This window comes from Lepisma saccharinum, chromosome 2 (genome assembly GCF_977018435.1).
Source record: "Lepisma saccharinum chromosome 2, izLepSacc3.1, whole genome shotgun sequence".
Taxonomy (NCBI): domain Eukaryota; kingdom Metazoa; phylum Arthropoda; class Insecta; order Zygentoma; family Lepismatidae; genus Lepisma; species Lepisma saccharinum.
In genome coordinates, this window is record NC_139230.1 from 21,364,129 (window position 1) to 21,386,388 (window position 22,260).

At 35.6% G+C, this 22,260-nt stretch overlaps 1 protein-coding gene across 2 annotated transcripts in view; it reads right to left on the minus strand.

Annotated features, from left to right (window-relative positions):
- Nucleotides 1-13,897: 13,897 nt before the first annotated feature.
- The window catches only part of LOC145984374 (uncharacterized), a 40,952-nt gene continuing 32,589 nt past the window's right edge, over nucleotides 13,898-22,260 (minus strand). For both annotated transcript variants that reach the window (XM_083118033.1, XM_083118034.1), the window contains exons 6-7: nucleotides 18,896-19,046; nucleotides 13,898-14,578 (exon numbers count right to left, since the gene is read on the minus strand). The gene's annotated coding sequence lies outside the window, so the exon portion shown is untranslated. The remainder of the gene's footprint in view (nucleotides 14,579-18,895; nucleotides 19,047-22,260) is intronic.

The window sequence follows — 22,260 nt, forward strand, 5'->3', positions numbered from 1 at the left end:
ATGCTTCCACGATTATTTCGGCCCTACAGTTTTAAGATGAAATTTTGTTCTCTCTCGTTCAATCCATTCGAAAACTTCGTAGATGCTTTCCTTTTCCTGATTTCCTTCGAGCTTGTTATTTTTGTTCTCACGATTTTTACTTTCGCAGTTAGAGATTGTACGAACACGAGACGTTCTAATAAAAAAACCGAGACGTGAACCAAACCCTACGAAACTTGTCGAGACGAGGCCAACGAACGTGGCAGACCATGCAAAATCAAAGGTCATGACTTAGAATTCGAGACTCTCAGTCTTGTTCGAAACTGTTCCCTGATACGTGAAAAAAATCAACTAACCAAATTTATTTTACAATGCGACTCAGACATTTATATTTTCCTATCACTTTTGGCTAATCGCGATGATGAGGACGAGTGATTTATTGGGTAAAAGTAACGAAGGGACACTCTCATCCATACAGGGCGCTACGATGCCAGGGGTCCTGGGTTCAAATCCCGGCCATGGATGGGTATCCTTGCGAGTGTCCCTTCATCCATTATTTCATCATACCATTACTCATCCTAATCTTCGCGATTAGCCAAAAGTGGCAGAAAAGCGAAGTAAAATCAACCAATCAATCAATCGGATCCAGAAACTTTGCGAAAGTTAACCACTTAATGCACTCTGTACCGAGCTGGCATTCCATATGGATGTTTACCTGATTATAAACAAAATGTATGATTTATCTGTAATTACAAAATCAATCTAGCAACTTGAGCCTCTGCTGCAAGGTTGCATATCTTCAGGATAGAATTCATTTTCGAGGGCATAGCGTCGAAACAAGGAGTCCATTGAGAAAGGTTCTTTACCTTAACAACCTCTACTGTGAAACTTTGTATCATTTATACTATATATATATACTGTATATATATATATATATATATATTGAGACTCAAGATGAGACTTACCCGGTGGAGGCACATAGTGGTTCGGATCCCACTTTAAACTGTAGGTCCAGTCCCGATTAGCCTTACTGTGCATAAAGTGGACTTAAAACACCAAATCAATCAATCAATCAATCAAGATGAGACTGAGATTTATGCTTCAAGACTGAGTTGAATGTTTATAAATCAAGAAAAGACCAAGAATGAGACAAGCTGTAACTACTCTAGACAAGACCAAGAATTCTAGTTCACTCTATATATTAAAAAAATATTAGTTGCAACTAGACAAAGCAAATATTTTGAATGCCTGCATCATTATAGGCTCTTACTAGTTATTTTTTAATTACTATGAAACATTTTACAATTGTTATATATCTGGTTTATTTATCCCAGTGGAGGCACATGTTGGTTTGGACCACACTTTAAACTGTAGGTCTAGTTCCAATTAGCCTATCTGTGTACAAAGTTCACTTAACATGTCAATCAACAACATAGATTTCATGACCATCTTAAAACACTGGTTTCTGTATAAGGGCGAATTACGCTCATAAAAAGGCCCTTGAAACTTCTAAAAACAACACATTAAAACATAAAACCATGTTGCCACACTTGAGAAAATATAGAGGAATTGGCCCACTTCATTCAACTGGTCATAATTGCAGAGTAACAGAATTTCTGGAGGGTGGGGTGTTGTGGGTGTTACAAACCTAACTCTGGTCTAAACTTTCTAAAAAGTGAACAAGAAAACACTTGAAGGTCAGACACTTCTTCCACAATTCATTGTCTGTAGACTGAAAAAAAATGAATGTGGCAGGTTTTTAAAATTTAATCTCCAAAAACCAGGGTGGATAAAAATCATTCTTTTATGATCTTTTTGTTTAAATCAGATTTTTTATTTAAATAGATTCTTTTAAAACCACGCTTAAAATTGCTTGTATAGTTTTTGGCATCATACATATAGATATATATTTTTTATAGAAAGGCTTTTTCTAGTAAATGACCCTGTAAAATATTTGGACAATTTGATTAAACGAAATTAAATATTATATGTAAATATACATCTTTCTGTTTCTGATACTGTATATACAAAGGGCACTAGGAAAGTTTTGCAATACGGCTTACATTTTCACAATCTTTCAAAGTATCTTACACCACACTCTATGCAATTCTTCATTCTTTGAAACCAGTCGCCGAACCAGCTCTTCCACATCTCCTGAGGGAGCTGGGCACACTCCTCATACCATGCCATTAGAAGGTCTTCGTCATTGGCAAACCATCTCCCTTTGAGCCTGTTCTTCACGTGAGGAAACAGTGTGAAATCACATGGAGCAAGATCTGGGCTGTAGGAAGGATGCTCCATCACATTCATCCCTGAACCTGCCAAATAATCAGTGCAGATTTTGGAGTGGTGTGCAGGAGCGTTGTCATGTGTTGAGCCTTGAGCATAGACGAATGTTTCGGAGTGCTTGGGCAGGCATTCCTCAGTGTACTACTGTGACTGTCTTCTGTGTTTCCAGCACCACACGCTCCACAACCCCCCCCCCCCTAGCGGTGAAGAACACGCACACCATTCTGTTTTTCACAGATTGTGATTTTCACACTGACATTTGTGTCTCTTACTCTTCAAATACCCAGACTTTGTTCTGGGCTTTAGTGGGCACGTCATAATAGTAAAGCCAGGTTTTGTCACCTGATACAATACCTTTAACATAAGGCGATGTCCTGTTTTCAAACTTCTTCAGCATTTTCCAGCACCATGAAACATGTCGTAGCATCTGCTCAACTGTTAAGGCAGTTCCAAGGGGAACAAACTTTTCTAACTTGAAGATGGTTGTGCAGCATAGCATGAATTGCAGGTGCAGGAATATTCAAACACTCCTCTATTTGGCGATAGGTCACACGCCTGTCTACCTCTAGCATCTTCTTGACAGCAGCGATGGTCTCGTTGGTGACTGCTCCCTTGCAGCATCTCCCACGCTGAAATTTCCTTTTTTGAACTCCCGCTACAACCTGAATATAGTTGTACAATGAGAACAATCATCTCCTAGCACAGGTGCCATATCTTCCAAGCACTGATCAACACTTAAACCACGTTCAAAGTTGTACCGCAAAATTGCACAGTATTCTGCCTTTGACCAGGTCAACATCTTGCCTAGCTCTTACTGCCACAGCTCAGTGGGAACTAACAGCCAGAGCTCGTCCTGCCATCTATGGTGCAGGTTAGAACCTGTCTCAACACGTGTGAACTTGCGGCAACGTGAAACCATTGGTTGTGTCACATTGCAAAACTTTCCTAGTGCCCTTCGTATGAACCTACTATGAAAATGTTTTTTTTTAATGATAGTTTGCAAAATATCAGCTGCCATGTTTATTTACAGTTTAATGATAATGATAATATTTATGGTTTAACATGATTAGTATTTTGTATATTTTTCTACACAAAATGTGTGCTATTTTGCCCACAAAATTTATTGAATTTTAAATCAAGTGTGATTACAGTATACATATTACATTTCTTTTTGTATGAGCTTCATACCATCAGTACATATATTTTGTTTCCTTTCTTTTTTCTTTTTAGAGGCTAACTAACACCATTACATTAACACATGTACTTTTACAAAAAGTGATTCTGATATCTACAGAATCCTTATGTACTTTATTTTATAAATTATTTCTTTAAAGTGATCAGTGATTTTTTTAAAAAAATCACCTTGTCAAAAACCATAGTGCCTTTCTCGTTGGTTAATATTTTGACTATAAATTTGGTCTTTTGAGTAGTAATGTTATGGAGGATATTGTAAACATGTGCAAACCTACATCAAATTAAGTAACTTTCTTCATACTACATAAATATAAGTTGTTGTTTTTTTTAACGTATCAGCTATAAGTTCATGAACGTGAATGCTTAATCTTGTCGACCTCTCCCCCTTCATGAAATTTTTGTCTCAGCATGCTTATTTCACAGCCCCATTTTCAGCACAAAATAAAATTATTTTTTCCAGAGCCGTTAGCAAATACCCACACCAATTTCAAGCCCCTGCTAACACATGTCGACCAATAAATTATGTAACTACCATCCCACCAATACTGATTAACTCATTAACATTCAACACATTCACAATAATAATGACACATTATTATTATGCAAGCTACTTGTCAATTTTCTTATGTGTAAGTTTTAGTGCATATGTTTTTGCACTTTTTGTTCACATGAGTTTACCTTCTAATCATACACAGTTGGAAAGACCTTTTGTAATGATTGCACTAGATAACAATTCTGCTTTCTGCATAGCTTACACAAGATTATAATATTTTACTGTAAATCATAAATTACTCACCTTTATGAAACTTGCGAAAAATCATTTTGACATTTCACTGAGATATTTATCATTGCAATAAAGTAAAGAATAAATTCCCATGGATGAAGTTCAGATAAAGCACTTTAGGAGTGTATCCTAGAATAGCATTACTGAACAAGAAGGAAAACTCAGTTGCCAATTGTTAAACATGGTGGTCTGTACAAATTCCCCATTTTAACATCATTAGTTGATGTGTTGTATCTTGTATTGTCCAGACTGATATGGAGTGAGTGAGTTATATGATTGGCTGCATTTTTTAGATTACCTACATGCAGAATAAAGTTTTACTAAGTGTTTAGTATCCTATTTTGTTTAGTTATAATTATGAACTACCTTCATCAAGGTCTATTAATACCTTATACCATGCGTCCATTTCGATCTTCAGCCGAGAGATCGGGAGAAGCGTGGCGGGCGGCGCTGGTGGAGATGCCGACATTTGCGGCCTGTAATGCCTGCTTATTTTTATGGACATATGCAGACATTTATATAAATATTGCAAAACGAGCACTAACCTGTGTTATAAGAGTTGTTCAAACTGATATCCACCAAGTGCCAAGTGTGTAGACTTTCGGGGAGAATACGTTGAATAGCCTGAAACTGTCGTGCCTGTACCTAAAGTCCTTCTGGGTCGGGCCGAGAACTTATCAGCCCCCCTCGTAACGTGAACTTTGCGGCTGGCATTCCAATCCTCTCACTGACACAACACATATACACACTGCAATAACACAAACAAGTAACGGCAAGTAACCAATAATAAGACTCTTGCGCACAGTACGAAATTAACACACTCTTGGTTTACATCTGCTCGCCACTATATTCATTCACAGCTCTGTCGCCAAGGAACAAAAAAACTCGAGCTTGAAGATTTCGGATTGCAAGGAAGCTCACAAACACCATTGACTTTTAACGGTTTCGTCTACAGCGTAATCTTGATAGAGTGTTGCACATTCAAAACCTCCAAACGATCCCCATCGGCACAAAACTCTTTCAAGGATATAAACTTAAGCATGACGTTACTGGTCAAAACTATGATTAAAATGTTTTATTACCTGTGGCTCTTAACATCGTTTCTAAAGCGTATTTTTTGTGTATATAAGGGCAGAACTTGGATGAATTACAGACGATAAATTATAACACAGGTTAGTGCTCGTTTTGCAATATTTATATAATATAAGCGGGCATTACAGGCCGCAAATGTCGGCATCTCCGCCAGCGCCGCCTGCCACGCTTCTCCCGATCTCTCGGCTGAAGATCGAAATGGACGCACTGTACAAACTTTATACATTTGCTATGTCAAATGAATATGATTCAGCTTAAACAAACTATTCTTGATGAATATATATAGATATTCTCCCATGCATATGAATAGCAAAAATGCCTCCGATAACTTATAACCAGTGCTCTTTTTTTCTGGGAAAAAATGTTCCAGTACTCTTGAAGTTGGTTTGTTGTTGTTTTTGTGTCCATCGTAAAAACAACTCAGAATATTGTAGTATGCTCATAAATGATCATCCATGCAGTTACACAACACACCCACACATTTTTTCATTAAAATAAAATGTTGTAAGTTTTATTGGTGTACTATTGCGTACCAGCAGAAAAATAGCACTGCTTATAATCTCTCTAAGAATTATTGCTTAGGGAATTATCATCATTACATACCTTGAATCGCCAGAAAACATGACTACTACAATTATCTTCTGCAAACTTTCTCGCAAAATAAAAAACTCGATGCCTGGAATTGGATCTCAAGAGCACACTCACACAATGGTTACTTACCTCAAGCTGTATTTTTTGCTACCATCGGATAAATCAAGGACACATCACATGTATAATTTTCAAATCTATCATAAATATAAAACAGAACATAGCAGTATTTGCAATGTTTAACCCTTGAGACTGAGAGGTTGGACATGGGTGGATTGGACCTGGCACCAAAACTAAGTGTCAATTTTTTTTTTACATTGATTGACTCAAGAGTTGCCATGTGGTTGTTGGACTAATATAGTAGCATCATATCAGTTTTAAAATGTATGCTTTTTAAACATACAACGAGGTGTGATTTTTCCATGAAGCTTTCTTGTTTTTCTTGATCCTTGTGCTATATGGGAAAATTGTGACATTTCTGCATTTTTCATTCTATTCTATACATTCTAAATCCCACAACAATCATTTACATCATATTCTTATGTTTGGTAAGATATTGGTAATTTCCAGCCAACTAGCGTGGAAAATAGTACTTCAGGAATAGCAGGGAGAAGAAAAAAATTTGAGTCCAAAACACCCAGGTGTCACTTCTTATACCATGGTTTCAGGGTTAAACATTGTTTCCATTGCAATTTAGTATTACATGAAAGACAAGAGGGCCAATTCATTTCTCTTAAAATGTTAAACTAAATTCAGTGATGAAACAGCTTTTCCAGGGTCAAGGTCTGCTTTGGAGTGTTTCAGCTTTGGAGGCTGGATTGAGCTACTATTGCTTTCAAATAGCTCTCCTTACGATGCTCGGTCAACACCAATATTTTGGAGCTCCCATTATGGATAGAATCTGGAACTAGTCACAAGCAAAACAGCTCTAATTTCAGTAGCATAATAAATATATATATATAAGGTTTTAGTTCAGTTAGTTACGTCATACTACATTTCTTTAAACTGTTAAGTCAACTTACATTTTTGGTTACAATGTAAAGAGTACTCCGCCTACATTAAAAATAATTGTAACAAAAATTCATTCTATGGGAAACAAAACAGTTTACAGATTGTGATATCTCAACAAATAATGTTGCAGTACATTAACACAGCAAAGTTTTCTCATTTATAACATTTATTTTCACTTCAAACATCTTACCAGTTATGAAAAGAAAAAAAACTCATTTATTTCTTGAAGTCTGGTATATTCTCATTTCAAATTATTTACATATCACAAATACATATAACAATAAATTACCAATTCTTCAACATATTTTTCACATCATATTAGCATCATATATCAAAACATATTTTATTGCAAAATCTCACATAAGGATGTTCAGTTGTTTCTTTATATTTATTCTGTAATACCAGTTTTTATTTCTAGATTTAAGGTGTTGGGATAACACAAGTGTTTGTTTCAATTAATGGCAAATGTAAGTTTTGAAATAGTGTGCTATTGGAACAAACATACAATGTAAAGATGTATCCTTACTATCCAGCGAATTATGCAAACTTGGAGATGCATTTAGATACTTATTTCCTTGTTACAAATTATGATGGGTACACAAGAGATTTTTTTTTTCTTTGTTGTTTTAATCTATCCTTTTTAACATGCCAAACATTATATTTGCAATCTGTCCAGTTTTATTGGGGTTATACTATATGTTACATAAAATCTGAACAAGTAAGACCCACAAGAGATCGAATATGGGACAGCTGACTACAAAATAACCTAACGTTTACAATAGAGAGGAAGCCCTTTGTTCTACATGAAAAGCCCACAAAAAACTCAATCAGGATAAAACATAGCATTGTTTACAATCTTTGAGAATTTGTTTCGTTGTACTATCTACTACAATATTAAGTATTCATTTTTCAGGTTATGTGCGACTTACTCACTTTATGTACTATAAATAAAATAAAATATAACTTCTTTATACTTATGTTCAGTGAGTATGTGTTGAGTAATTAACAACGTTTCAAGGACCACTGTCCCCTTCTTCAGGTCGGTTTATCGGCTTCACGGTTGCCCACGAAGCTTCGTCGATGGCAAGGATTATTTTTACATGGATAGGATAAAATATTGGGATTCCAACATGGATAGGATAAAATATTGGGATTCCATCACAACTGACCTGTTCTTTTTTTAAAAAATCGCTATGTAATTTTTTGGGGGGCAATAAGGGGCAAGTACAAAAAAAGAAGCATCAAATGGGGATGTTAAATAATTGCATCAGGGAAGCGTATTGCACTGTGAATAAGCTTAATAGTGAATGTTTGAAACCCCATTTAGAGCTTAGCTCTACTATGGATGGGATAACCTGGAGCCGAATAGAGGATAGACATCACAAATACGTTGAATTAGCTAAGAATGAGCATAGAATGAAAATTCAGAATAAGTTAGTAAGAATTAGTGGAAAGGGTAAGGAAACGGGCAGAAGTAAGTCAAACAAAGCATTGGTATGTAATGAAGTGAGGAAAAGTGTACTTAATTTAACTAACAAAGAAAAACCCATGGATTTGAGTATAATCATGAAAAAAGGCCAAAAGTTTGTAATTGGAAAAGCAGAAATAGAAAAAGAGGAATTCATTATCGTGGCAGAAGGGATTGGGGATGCTCTAGATGATAAGGATGATAGAAGAGAGATTAAGAGTAGGTTACACGACATTATTGAACAGCAAATCCAAAAATAAAATAAAAAGGGATTTGATAGGAAGAAGGGCGAGAAGAATAAGAGATTTTTGAAGATGTTGAATAATATTAGAAAATGGGTCAGGGAAAATGGCGTATTTATAATACGATCCGACAAGGAGAACAAAATGGTCGTATTGCATAAAGAAGAGTATAAAAGTAAATTAGAGGAATGCTTTTTAAACACTGACTATAAAGAGGTACCCTATTAACAAAATAAGAAGGGATACCAAAACGGAAATTGAAACTAGCATAACACTAGGTAGGACTGAGAAAAAAAGGGGCTAATTGAAAATTGCAAAAAGGGGACTATTCCAGTGGCATTTGGAATACCCAAAACGCACAAAAAAAAAGGGTCACTAAGGCGAATCATTCCGACGTACTCACACCCGGGATATGGTTTAGCAAAAATTATTGTTGGGAAAATCAAAAAAGTAAAGAAAAACACAACTTATAGTGTTTTGAATGCAGTGGAAGTAAAAAGAGAAATTGAGAATATTAAGATTGATAATAACGAGGATGAAATCGCAAGCTTTGACATAGTTAATCTGTACCCCAGTGTGCCAAGGGTAAAAGCCGCCGATTGTTTACATAGGTGGCTTATGGGTAACGGAATTGATGTGATAACTGCTTGGGAATACGTCAGATGGTTTAATATAGTTGCGGGGTATAATTATTTCTAAAAAAAAATATGCAAAAAGAGGGACTGGCCATGGGGAACCCTATATCAGGGATAATATCAAGCATTTTTATTCACTTCATCGAGAACACAACATTGAGCACATTAGAGAGTAAGGTTAAATTTTATGGGAGGATACGTGGATGACATTTTAGTTGTCGGGAAAGAAGGAAGTTTGGACAGTTTATATAAAAATTTAGGAGATCAAGAAGCAAGAATCAAATTTATTAGAGAAAATATGAAGGGGTGATAACATTAGCTTCCTAGACCAAGAGATCCACAAAATAGGTACAGAAATAGGAACAGGCATCTTCCATAAGCTCCTAGTGGGAAAAATGTACATCAATAAGGAATCTGCCCATGCCAGTAGGATTAAATGTAATGTCTTCCTAAACATCTTCATATGTGCTTTCAGATTATGTAACAGTAGAGAGAGTTTAAAAAGGGAAATAGATTGGATCTATAACGTAGGTAGGAAGAATGGGTATAAAAATGAGGAAAAATTTGCACAAAGCAAGAAGGATATGTTCTAAAGAAGAAAGTAAAGAAAATAGCAATGTTAGTAATAAAATGAGGAGGTAATGAAATATAGGTACGTGGCTATCCCCTACTTTAGAGCAGTGTCTGAGAAGATAGAAAAGAACAGTGAAAGAATTTGGTATTGAATGTGAGATGAAAGCACCCAGGAGCTTAGAGAAATATTTCACTAGTTATAAAAAAGAAGGAGGGAAAAAGGAAGAAAATGAAGAAGAGAAAAAGGTATATATAAGATTAAATGCCAATGCAAAAAGAATACGTTGGACAAACCGGCAGAAGTATGGGTATGCGTTGGAAAGAACACAATAAGGATATCAGGGAAGGGAATCCCAGAACTGGATTATCTGAGCACGTTTTGGAAGAAGAGCATAACATTGAAGGGTGGGAAGTCCTTAGGGAGGAGGATAAACAATTTAGAAGAAATGTATACGAAGCATCATTTATATGTAGGAATAGAGAAGGAATATATGTAGGAATAGAGAAGACGGTAACATTGATGAACTCTGGATAGGAATGCTGAAAAAATGGGAAAAGCGGGAGTATGATGAAATCGGATTCAAGGTTACCCCAGACGTAGAGCGCGAAGCTCGAGTCGTACACGATTTCACTTTAGATATGATGTAATGCGGAGGGGAAAAAGAGTTGGGGGAGATCTAACTCGCTTACGACCTGTGCATTCGCAAGGAAGCCACTGACTGTCAACATGTGAGCAACAAATGGCAGAGGGATTCATTTTTAATAAGTTGTAACAGAGGGGTTTTAATTGATTTTAATAGTAGGAAAATTTTACAGAGTGATTTTTTAAAAAAGAACAGGTCAGTTGTGATGGAATCCCAATATTGTATCCTATCCATGTAAAAATAATCCTTGCCATCGACGAAGCTTCGTGGGAAACCGTGAAGTCGATAAACCGACCTGAAGAAGGGGACAGTGGTCCTTGAAATGTTGTCAATTACTCAACACATACTCACTGAACGTAAGTAAAAATAAGTTATATTTTATTTTATTTATAATATTAAGTATGCATTTTGTACTATATATGAAGATACATGATAACTTAAAAAACATAGCTTACTATAGAAAACTGTGGCAATGAAAACAATCAAAATCCATCCTTCTTTACATGGATAATTTGTCAAAGATAGGATTGAAACTTAAACCCCTTAAGTGTGGATAGCATATTATATATATATATATCCACACTTAAGGGGTTTAAGTTTCAATCTGACTACCATGCTAAAGGTCCCGGGTTCGATCCCCGGCCGGTTCAAATCTGGGAACTTTTCTAAGATTGGAAGCGGCCCCGGCGCCCACCCAGCATCGAATAACATGGGTAGCTTGGGGAAACGAGGTGGTCAAGGGTGTGATGCTGATCACATCACCCCCACTCATGACCGGATCAAGAAAGTGTGGGGCATTACCCCAACACCCCCTACACACCTTCATGGCATGGTGCTAAGCACAGGGGAGCACTTTACCTTATATATATATATATATATATATATATATATATATATATATATATATCATCCACGATGTGCTGTTGCAGTGCGGAAGGTGTATGTATACATATGCCCAGATGTTGAGAACATAACAATCATGTTAGGTGAGATTATGCTAACTGCAGTAAAAACAAAAAGAGTAGCAGAAAAGGAAGAATAAGAAAAATAAGTCAGACATGAGAAAAGTTGTCTGCTGTCATGTGGTGTAGTTCATGCACAATAAAAATACGAACATGGCTCAAAAATAAAGTTTGCATCATGCAGTTACTTAGTTGCACTTTTTTAAAAGTTCTGTTTTAAGTTCACTTTATGTGCACATAGGCTAATCAGGACTGGATCTACAGTTTAAAGTGGGATCCGAACCACCGTTCAATGTTTCTCCACTGGGTTTCGAACATGGGACTCCTTGATCACAAGGCAAGAGTATCACCACTGTACCATTGGGGAAGCCAGAGTTACACTTGTTCTTATCTCTGAAAGCAGTAACATTGAACCTGAATCGGAAGAAGAACAGAGTGATGAAACAAAATTTTGCTAAAAAAACAAACCTTCATTTTGCAGCAACTTCTTTAGAAAATTCCACACTTAAGGAGTTAAAAAAAGACTCCTGCATTGAAACTAAACAAAATTATCAAGGCATTGAATCTAGAACACATGTGAAACCATTAGAATATTTGAGAATTGATTATGCTTGAATGGCTGATTTCACATCACTGCAGTGGAACCTTAATTATATGTTCTTCAGGGGACAAGGTAATAAAACTTAAATAAAATGCACAAAACTGAAAAATTTGGGAAAATTTTACATTTACATCTACATGGACCATGAAGATCGAATGTATAAAGCATGTAAATGTAAACTCCAAGAACGTAAAATCCGATTTCCATGGTATAGTTCTTCACTGATGTGCAACATTATTGCAGTCAAACTATGTAATATATGAAAATAGAATATTATTATTAATGGCTTAAATTCTAGCAATGACCACTCTGACTGAGGTTTCTATTATGAACAGCCATAATAAAATCTTGGACGATTTTTCCAATACTTTTCATACGTTACGAGTCCATCTTCTGTAGCAATACAAAATATATAATGTTCAATATCTCTAATACATAAATACGAACACATTTATATACTTTAATTAATTTCTAAATCACCCTCCCTCACCTGTTACATAATTCACAAACTGCGACCATATTCTGCTTTAGTCACTTAAAATTTCAGTTATAAAATGAAGACTCGATCAGTTCTCACAATGGATGTCATCATAACCTTCAATAATACCACAGTAACTGATAATAACACTTAAAAGCTTACACGAGAAAATGTTTTTCGTACATTGTCACATCAACGCCAAAAATATAATGTGCTAAATCTTACTCTGACTGTGAGATAAAAGCATTTTTAAATGCAATGTTCTGGGATAAAACAGGTTTTACATTTGGATAAATGTCATCAGTAAAAGGTGTACCTACTTAAGACTGTTTATTAGTTCATATAAGTTAGGATAGGAATCCATCAACAAAAAGTAGTCAGAAACTACACTTGGGTGAAAAAGTCAAAATTTGCACATTCATGGTTTTGGCATTGGAGTGACGATATCATTCATTCCACTTAATGCCTGAATTTCTATTAATTCAATGGCATCGCCACATACACAACCTTTGGTGAACATTTCTCAGAAATTGTTAAAGCTCTATTTTAATTTTATTACTCCATTTTTCCTCAATCACAATATAACAACATACAAAACAGCTGAGCAAAATATCAAGGGCTAATCTATGTAATCAAGGAACATTGGAAAGACCTTTAACACATACTTATCTCATCACTTGGATCATTCTTAACAGGCTTACAGGTTACAAAATTACAAGAGATTAATGTAACTGTTAATGGTCATGGAAGACCTATATTTTATACACTACACACAATATGTTGCAATTCACGTGCTTACAACAGTAACTGAATGCACTTTCAAAAACTAAAAATAATTTTTAAGATTAGAACTAAAGCAATAAAAACTGTACTTTAGCAACAACTTTTAAATTAATCAATGTTTGACAACTTTCATGTGTTTTTTTAGAACTATACACAAAATTAATTAATTAAACACTAAAGAGTCACATTTACAAGCTTCCAGTTAATAAATAATAAACAGCATTAAAAAACTGTTATATTATACAATTTGAATGTGTTGTATGGATATACACATAAGTTTAATTTTAAACTATTGAAAAGCTATACATAACAGTAAAATGCAGGCAAATTTAAATGTGGCAATGTAACAATTTCTGAATGTTTATTCTTACTGGCAGCATGTAAAAATTAATTGTTCAGTACTTAATTGTTTAAATATTGGTATTATTTGTTGTAACATTTAATTTTTACAGCATTTAAAAAGCATGTAAAATATATCAAAAACATTGATTAATTCCAATATGAATGTGACTACACAAACAATCTACAAGTTTAAGATTACTAAATACAAATCAAAGTAAATGAATGAAAAAGGACCAAAAGTATTTGAGTACTTATTAAATTTAGTTTTTGAAACTAACATCTAAAATAATTTGAAGGCCATGTGAATAAAACAAATACTTCCATCTAGTTACACAAAAAGTTGATCAATCAGCACAAAAAGGTTTAAATGTTTTTACAACATGGACAATTCATCATCTACAATAGTTTTATTCTTGTAATTCTTCTTAAGGAACAGAATCATTATGACTGCTAGCACCTACCAGCATCAATTACAGCTACTGAGCAATATATTTTGCTTTCCCTTGCAACTTAACCAAGTTTTTCTCTTTTTTTAAAACTTTGGTCTATTGAGTCATTGAACATTTACAAAAACCTTATATATTCACAGCCCCTTCACTTCACTAAAAGTTGATATTTATGAAATACACAACCCATATTATGTTTTGTAACAAAATTAAAGCTAGCATTATTTGGTGAGAAATTTCACATTTTTCACTGCACTAATTCCGTAAGTGGGCGGCGAAGTTACTAATGAGATGTTGTTACCTTTCTGATGTGTAACACAGATATCTCTACATTTTGCATAGTGCTATGAGCACATTGAACATTGCTTCAACCATGAGAGATGTACTCCAACAGGTTTAGTTCCAATGCACATGCAGATAAAAAGTTCATGTTTGCTCTAGATCCCTTGAAGTATATCCATCATATGCTGTAATATAATAGCATAATATGGTGGTAAATCAACAGACTTTAGACACTAAGACATAGCTTAGAATATGATAACACAATATTACCTATATTTATTAGGGATGGGAAAATATAAAATTTTGGCCGATTCAAATAAAATACAAATATAAAATTTACTGATATCAATAACAAACTCATCTGATATACAGGGTGCGCTGCGATGCCAAGGGTCCCGGGTTCGAATCCCGGTCGGGCTTGGTTGTTTGTGAATGTCCATTCATCAATTTCATCATTTCATCACTCATCCCCATCTTCGCAAATTAGCCAAGAGGCACAAAACGCGAAGTAAAATAAACTAAATCAAATCAAATCAAATCTTTGATATACAGGGTGTCCAAATTGAAATGAGCTAATTTCAAATACTTATATTAAACATAATATACAGGCAAGAACAGTATGGTAGGTGGTATATGGTAGCTTAGATGTAGAAATTTTAAATAGGTAATGAATATTAAGGATTCGTTTATTTTGTATTGTTCCAGAGGGGTGAAAAGTGAAAATGACAAGTGTGTGGTGTCTCCATGATATCTTTACTATGCTTTCTTGCCTTTTTATTAGGGGTGAGCCGATACCACTTTGAAATGATACTGATAGTATTGTCAATTTTCTTACCGATTCCCACAAATACTGATGCAGATACTTGAAAATTGGAACAGTTTGAAATAGTTCCAAATATTCATTAATTGTAACAAGTAAGTACAGTGTTCCAATTTTAAAGCTATTGTTTTAAAATATTCATAATTTCACATGAGGTAATAATTTAATCACCTAATTCATTTCTCTCCACACTGTTGTTGCCACAATAATAAGAAATATTAATTTTGCATCATTTTTAGGAGATTTAGGCTTTGTAAAAGTGACTTGCGTCAGTTTTGTGGACTCCATAAAACACCCAGACTCTGGAAAAGTATCGGCTGGGAACCAATAGCTTCCAATATCCATATTACTGGTATCAGCTGACACCAATACATCAATATTGGTATTGGCTCAGCCCTAATTTTTATCTAATGGAAAAGAAAACATGACTATGACATTGCCTCCACATGGCATTCAGGTGTGTGTTCCCAAACCTACTTTACACGTAGATTCTCAAAGAAAATACAATTCGTATTTCTATCTTTTTATATTGATGATCGCCTGTTCAGGCCAATTGCCACAATGAGAATGAATATTATTAATGAAGAGATAGTAACAAAGGAATACCCATGAACAGCCAGACAGCATATTCAAACAAAGAAACCTGAATTACCAGATAAGGTAATAAGATATCTTTAATGCTTTCCGGCTAAGCATCCATCATTTACACTTGCTTAGTGTGAAGACTAACTGCTGTCCATCACTGCTGATCCATTTTATTCTAACCCCCCCCTCCTCCCCCCCTGCCCAATGGTGTGTGCACCACCAGATTTAGAAAAGGAAAATCACTGACTCTGAGAGCTGGATTTCCCGGCAATACCTGATTCAGAAATATGCAGGAACTGCAAGGTTCCAATGAATGAAAAAATTCTGTTTGGCTTCCAGGGCTCCCTTCCGGCTAGCAGACAATGGTAGACCCTGACAATACATATTCTTATCACACCAAAATTACCATAATAATACAGATTAACAGAGTTGGCCTCTGTGGTGGACTGGTTAACACAGTATGCTGTGATGCCAGGGGTCCAAGGTTCAAATCCAAGGCTGGGGATGGTTGTTCTTTACAAGTGTCACTTATCAATTTTATCATATCATCACTCATCCTCATTGTTGCGATTAGTCAAAGTGGCAGTGCTAAATAACAAAAGTCAACAAGTACATAATACATGTATCCAATATGTATCTTTACCGATTTGTATATTCTGTTATTTACCATAGCTTATGTACAATAAGGTTAGCAGCTGCAATCTGAAATACATGATTGACGACCATAAAGTCAATACAAGGATAATCATAGAAAACAGTATTTAAAACCAGGGCCATTTATTTTCTAATGTGCTATACCAACTGCTGGTGTTGTAGAAGCTGTCACATCAGAATAGAAAGTTTTCTTCGTTATTTTAGTTTCAATACAATCAATTTGAAACATACATTACTCATGTTTAATGGAATCCAGATGCACAAAATTGGTACAGATATGTAATGCTAATTCATGCTAACCCTGTACATATTTGTAAGTTATTTCTGTCAATAGTGAAAGAATATCAGGGGATTTATTCATTTGCTTTAAGGGCAAATGCTATTAATACAACAACAAACATTTAATATGGGATTACATGCATGATACTATCGGGTGATTCCCTCGGTAGAGGCCCCAAACCTTTGTTTATAAAACTGCCATTTACTGAAAGTTTGTCTTGAAATTTTGTATGCACATACCTTCAACAATGTAAAACAGAATCTAACCCCTCGCAATAGGTTTAGACTCTTTCAGTGACCTTCATTTGTTTTGTTCCGCAACAAGGCATCTCGGTAGTGTTGGCTCGAGTGTATAGGGATTACAATGTACACAATCGAAGAGCGTGTGTTCCTCATTCGTAAATACTGGCAAACTGGCTCATTTAACCCTAGAACACTACCGTACGTAAAATTTATGTGTGCTTCGTGCTCATTTTCCTCCCCTACCTCCCAAATCGCACCCACCTACCCTTCCGCGTATGGTATTCCTCTATCATTCTGTCAGGTCCGTGACAGCACTGTCGTAAGAAGGGCAGAAGCCGTGAATGTCTTTAATTTGTGCGTTATGTGGGACTCTGTACGTCAATAATACGTAGCGATAGTAACAGAAGAGAAATCTTGCACGTAATTTGACGTGCATGTAGTAATAACGCCATTTGTATTCATGTAAGATTTGCATGAATTTTTCTATAATATGATCAACATAGCAGCTATCAATGGATACATTATTCACACTCACAACTTCTACAACAATCAGGGCAACTCAGAAAAGAGACTATTCTCACGAATTCAGTTCATGCTTTCTGAAGGTACTGGGGAAGGAAGAGACAAGTGCAGTAGCAGCCACATCACAAGGGAACAGACAGTATTGCAGTTTCTGCAACTACAAGAAAAGGAGGATGACAATTACGTACTGCTCCTGTGGGAACCCAATTTGTGGAACACTACCATATGTAAAATTTACGTATGCTTTGCGCTCAAATTCCTCCCCTACCTCCCACCTCGCACCCACTCACCCTTCTGCCTAGCAGTGCCTCAAGTTGTTTGTCGGACATAAGGCAACACATAAGGAGGGTGCAAGCTCTGATAATTTTATTTGCTTTGTTATGTTGTGCACTGTATGTCAATTTTACGTATCTGTGTAAAACCAGAAATATCTTTCATGTAATTTTGACGTTTGTAAATTCGATTTGGATACTTAGATTTTGAAAACGAAAGTTTAAAAGCATGCACTATTTTCTTGCAAGACTTAAAAATTACATTTGTTCCTTATTTACAGCATTATGAATATTATTATTGTTTGCTTTTCATTGTTCGAACTTTTCGCCTTCATTCTTAATGTACAAATGGGCTTGTCAATCAAGACCTTCTCTTAAAATACCCTATGTTTAATAAAACCATGTTTATACATTTTAAAAAGAATAATAAAATTCCAATATAAGGAAAAATAAACAAAATAATGTTCACAATGAATAGAAATTTGTTTTCATGATGTAAAGTTTGTTTTAAAAATAGATTCCTTCATGTACGTAAAATTTACGTAGCGGTAGTTACACTGTAATATTGGAACACGGTAGTGCTCTAGGGTTAAAGCATGTCAAAGTGCATTTCAGACTGAATTTCGTGTGAGACGTGTACTTCAAAGTGTTGTATCCAGAAATTGGTAAGAAAGTTAGAGACAACGGAAAGTCTTGTCACACAGCATTCAGGAGGCCAGAAAATGTCTGAAGAGACAAAACAGGATGTAAAGGAGTGATTACTGGCATTACCATCAAAATCATTGCAAAGACTTTCCCAAGAAACTAATCTCCCATATTCCACGTGTCAAAAAGCTGCAAAAAAATCAAAACTACACGCTTAACATGTCTCATGTGTTCAGAAGACATTACCGATGCCACTTTAAGAAAAGTATTCCAGAATTTGGAGAGACGTGTACAAGAGTGCTTGCATGTGGAAGCTGACCATTTTCAACATCGGATATGAGCAGATCCTGTTTTACATTGTTGAAGGTATATGCATACAAATATTTAATACAAACTTTAAGTAAATGGCAGTTTTATAGACAAAAGTTTGGGGCCACTAGCAAGGGAATCACCATGTACTGATTATAACCAAAAAATTATACCTTCAATTGTGTCCGAGCTGTTATCTTTCCTTTACATTATAATGTACCATCTATCCTGAACCTTCCACCAAAAGCACAGCAAAGAAGACAAAAAAGTAAAGATCCTACTTTCAAGCTGTCAAATCACTACGTTGTTGCAGGTCAGAAGCTCCTAGGGGAAGAACATATCATGAGATCTCTCTATGCACATCAACTGCATTGAACGTATTTTCTCAAGTTTTGTATATTTTGAAGATTTAGAAGGTTTAAGTTCTGCCATTTGAAATGCTTTTGAGTGATTCCACCAAAATGCAACACAAGTACAGTCATTACATTTTTTCTAATTGCTGTATGCATTTCTACTTAAAAGTTCCTGAATTTTCTGCTAGATTATCATGGCTAAAATATTGGGTGTCCCTCCTAAACTACGAAATATGTTCTGAAAATCTTAGATCATAAGCAACTCTTTACAACAACCAGGACATTTGTTTCTTTATCTATAAAAAAGCGATAGAAACACAGATTTGCAAATAACAGAACTTTGGCTACAAGCGACGCAGGAAAAATATAAAACTTGAAACCCTTTGACTGACTTCACTCAAATAAAATACCAGATCTGCCATCTTATATGTATCTAGTATCTGCATAAACCAGTGGTGTATTCTCACATTCTAACCTTTTCTTGCATACACAAATTGCCGGAAAATTTGAAGTTGTCGGATTTCTGTTTATGTTTTACTTGTATGCCTACCTTGGTGTTTTATATCTATTATATCAAATTAATATGCAATAAATATATACAATAAATAATGATTCTTGCAGTAACACAGGTCGAATTTTCAGAATACACCACTAGCCATGAACATCACTTTAAATAAAATTATATAAATAACTTACGTGATGAGTAGGAATGTCTCAGAACGACGTTTCGGAAGTCTGTACTACTTCCTTCATCACGTAATAGAATAAAAAACTTTAGGTGCCAAACATGGTACTGTGTTGTCAAATCGTAAGTTGAGGATTCAGGTTGAGGATAAAAAACTTATGGTGACAGCATAAATCTTTGCTCGTTAAAAATTCCCTATGTTAAAAACAACAACTAAAACAAATAAAAATGAAAGACCTATTACAGTCCCCTAGTGACTTCCGTCAGTGTTGGGTAGAACACATGGACAATGAGCGCTCCGATCCTGCATTGAAGGTGATATTTCCCCTCCGGCATTCCCCTCTAAGATCATATACGTCACCATTTCAAGGCGAACTCCCTCTCTTCTTCAATGGCCTTCATAACCTCGGGAGTGACATGAAAACCCATTTTAGTGTTGGTATTTACTGCTTGATCCCACTTTTTAAGGAAAGCGATCCACCCTTCCTCCAGATTACCATCATCTCTGTTAAGCTTATTCCTTTTTCCTGTGCATATAAATGCAGCTTCATAAACGTTCCTGTTTAATTTATTCTCCTCTTTCCTAATTACTTCCCTTTTCATAATCCTATGTCTGCTCATTATGATATGTTTGGATAGGCCTGTTATGGGTACCCCTTCCTTAATATCTTTATCATGTTCGTCCCATCTAGTGTGCATGTTTCTCCCCGTCTGCCCTACATATTCATTCCCGCATTCACATTCGATCCGATATTTCCACTATGTGCTGTGACTGAAATATTCTAAAAGAAACACTGCTACATGTCACTTATTTTACACTTTAGAATTTACAGCATACTCCTGAAAGTTGTCTTAGCATGAAAAAGTTGTTTACAAAACTGATTTTGACTCACTTTTCCATGGTTGGGCAAACATTGGTAACCACTGTTGGCCCAACATAAGACCAACGTCAATTTGCCAAGCAACATCAAGACAACCTTTCCCACGTAAAAACTTATGTAGACCCAATGGTTGTGGTTACTTGGGTACATTCATAATTGGAGTTTAAACCAAATGCATACACAGAGTTGTGCACGAAATGTCATACACGGAAATTGTTGTAATAAAATGTTGAATTTTGGGTTCAGCATTTTCAAAATTTGTGACACGTAAGCTTACTTCATGCATGGTTTAGCAGATGGCAGTAACATGGTGGCCAATGGGCAGTTGGCACTTGAACAGAATGTGTAAATGTTGTTGTTTTACATGGAAACAAAATTCGTAGGCCAGACTCAGGAACATTTAAGTGTTTATTTTCGTACTCAGTAGGGTTTCCTGCAGACAGCATATATACTGGACAGAAAAGTTGAATTGGATGGCAGTGTTTTGGAGAGAAAATGACCCCCATGCCACCCCAGTCAATACACGAAAAAATTGAGGCCGTGAGGGTGACTTGTCTCGAAGTCCCACAAAATCCACCAGAACTGCTTTACATTTTAGGCACCATGTGTCCCATCAATATCTGGGACGTTTACAGGGTGGTTCAGTGTGCCTGCCATACAGCTTCAATATGAATCCCTGTGGTTTCTTCTTGTGGACATGTATGAAGGAGAAAGTCTACCTCAAGAAATCAGAAAATGTACTGCAACTATGAGTGACCATCATCTTCCATTGGCTAGCCATGCACATTTCAATGTATGACATTTTGTGTGTCATCCTGTACATACAAATGAAATCATATGGAGAACTGTATGTACAGTCCTGGACACTTCTGGGTTGTAACAAACCCATTAACTCTCAATGGTATTGTTACAACCCAGAAGTGTCTGTCACTGTACAAACAATAGTGACTAACAAAGAGGCTAAAAAACACAGATTTTGCTGAAATAGCTATAAATATCATGTAATTTTGTGCAAAATTCTACCATTTTGTGGTAGAATTTACATATATAACCATATAATTCACATGGCTTGGCTTTGTAAAATGCATATTTAATGCACAATTTTACTTTGAAATGCAAAACACACTGCGACCTTCTTGTTGCATACATTAAAGAGGTTCTGAACAAGTGATCTCAGGTAACCAGCTAGGTTAAATCTGTGTTAGCTTACAATGCATTGAGTGTATACATTGCTCCAATCTTCAGGGAATGATGAGAGCAATGTATGTGTTCAAAATGTTGGAGGCTGGTGGCTAACGCAGATTTAACATGGCTGGTTACCTGAGAAAGAAGAAAGTGAATGGACGAATGGCCAAAGTGCTAGAAGAAGATGTAGATGGGAACAAGAAAGTATTGTATGGATTAGTGAGAGAGAGGAGAAGAGAAAGAGGAGACAGCTGTAAGCTAAGGGATGAAAGGGGAAACATTGTAGAAGAGGATGGAGAAATAAGGAGAATGTGGAGAAATCATTTTGAGAAATTGCTGAACATGAAGAAAGGAAATGAACATGAAGAAGTGAAGGAAAAAGAAAACAGGAAGGAAAAAATGAATCTCACATAGAAAGAAGTGGAGGAAGGAAG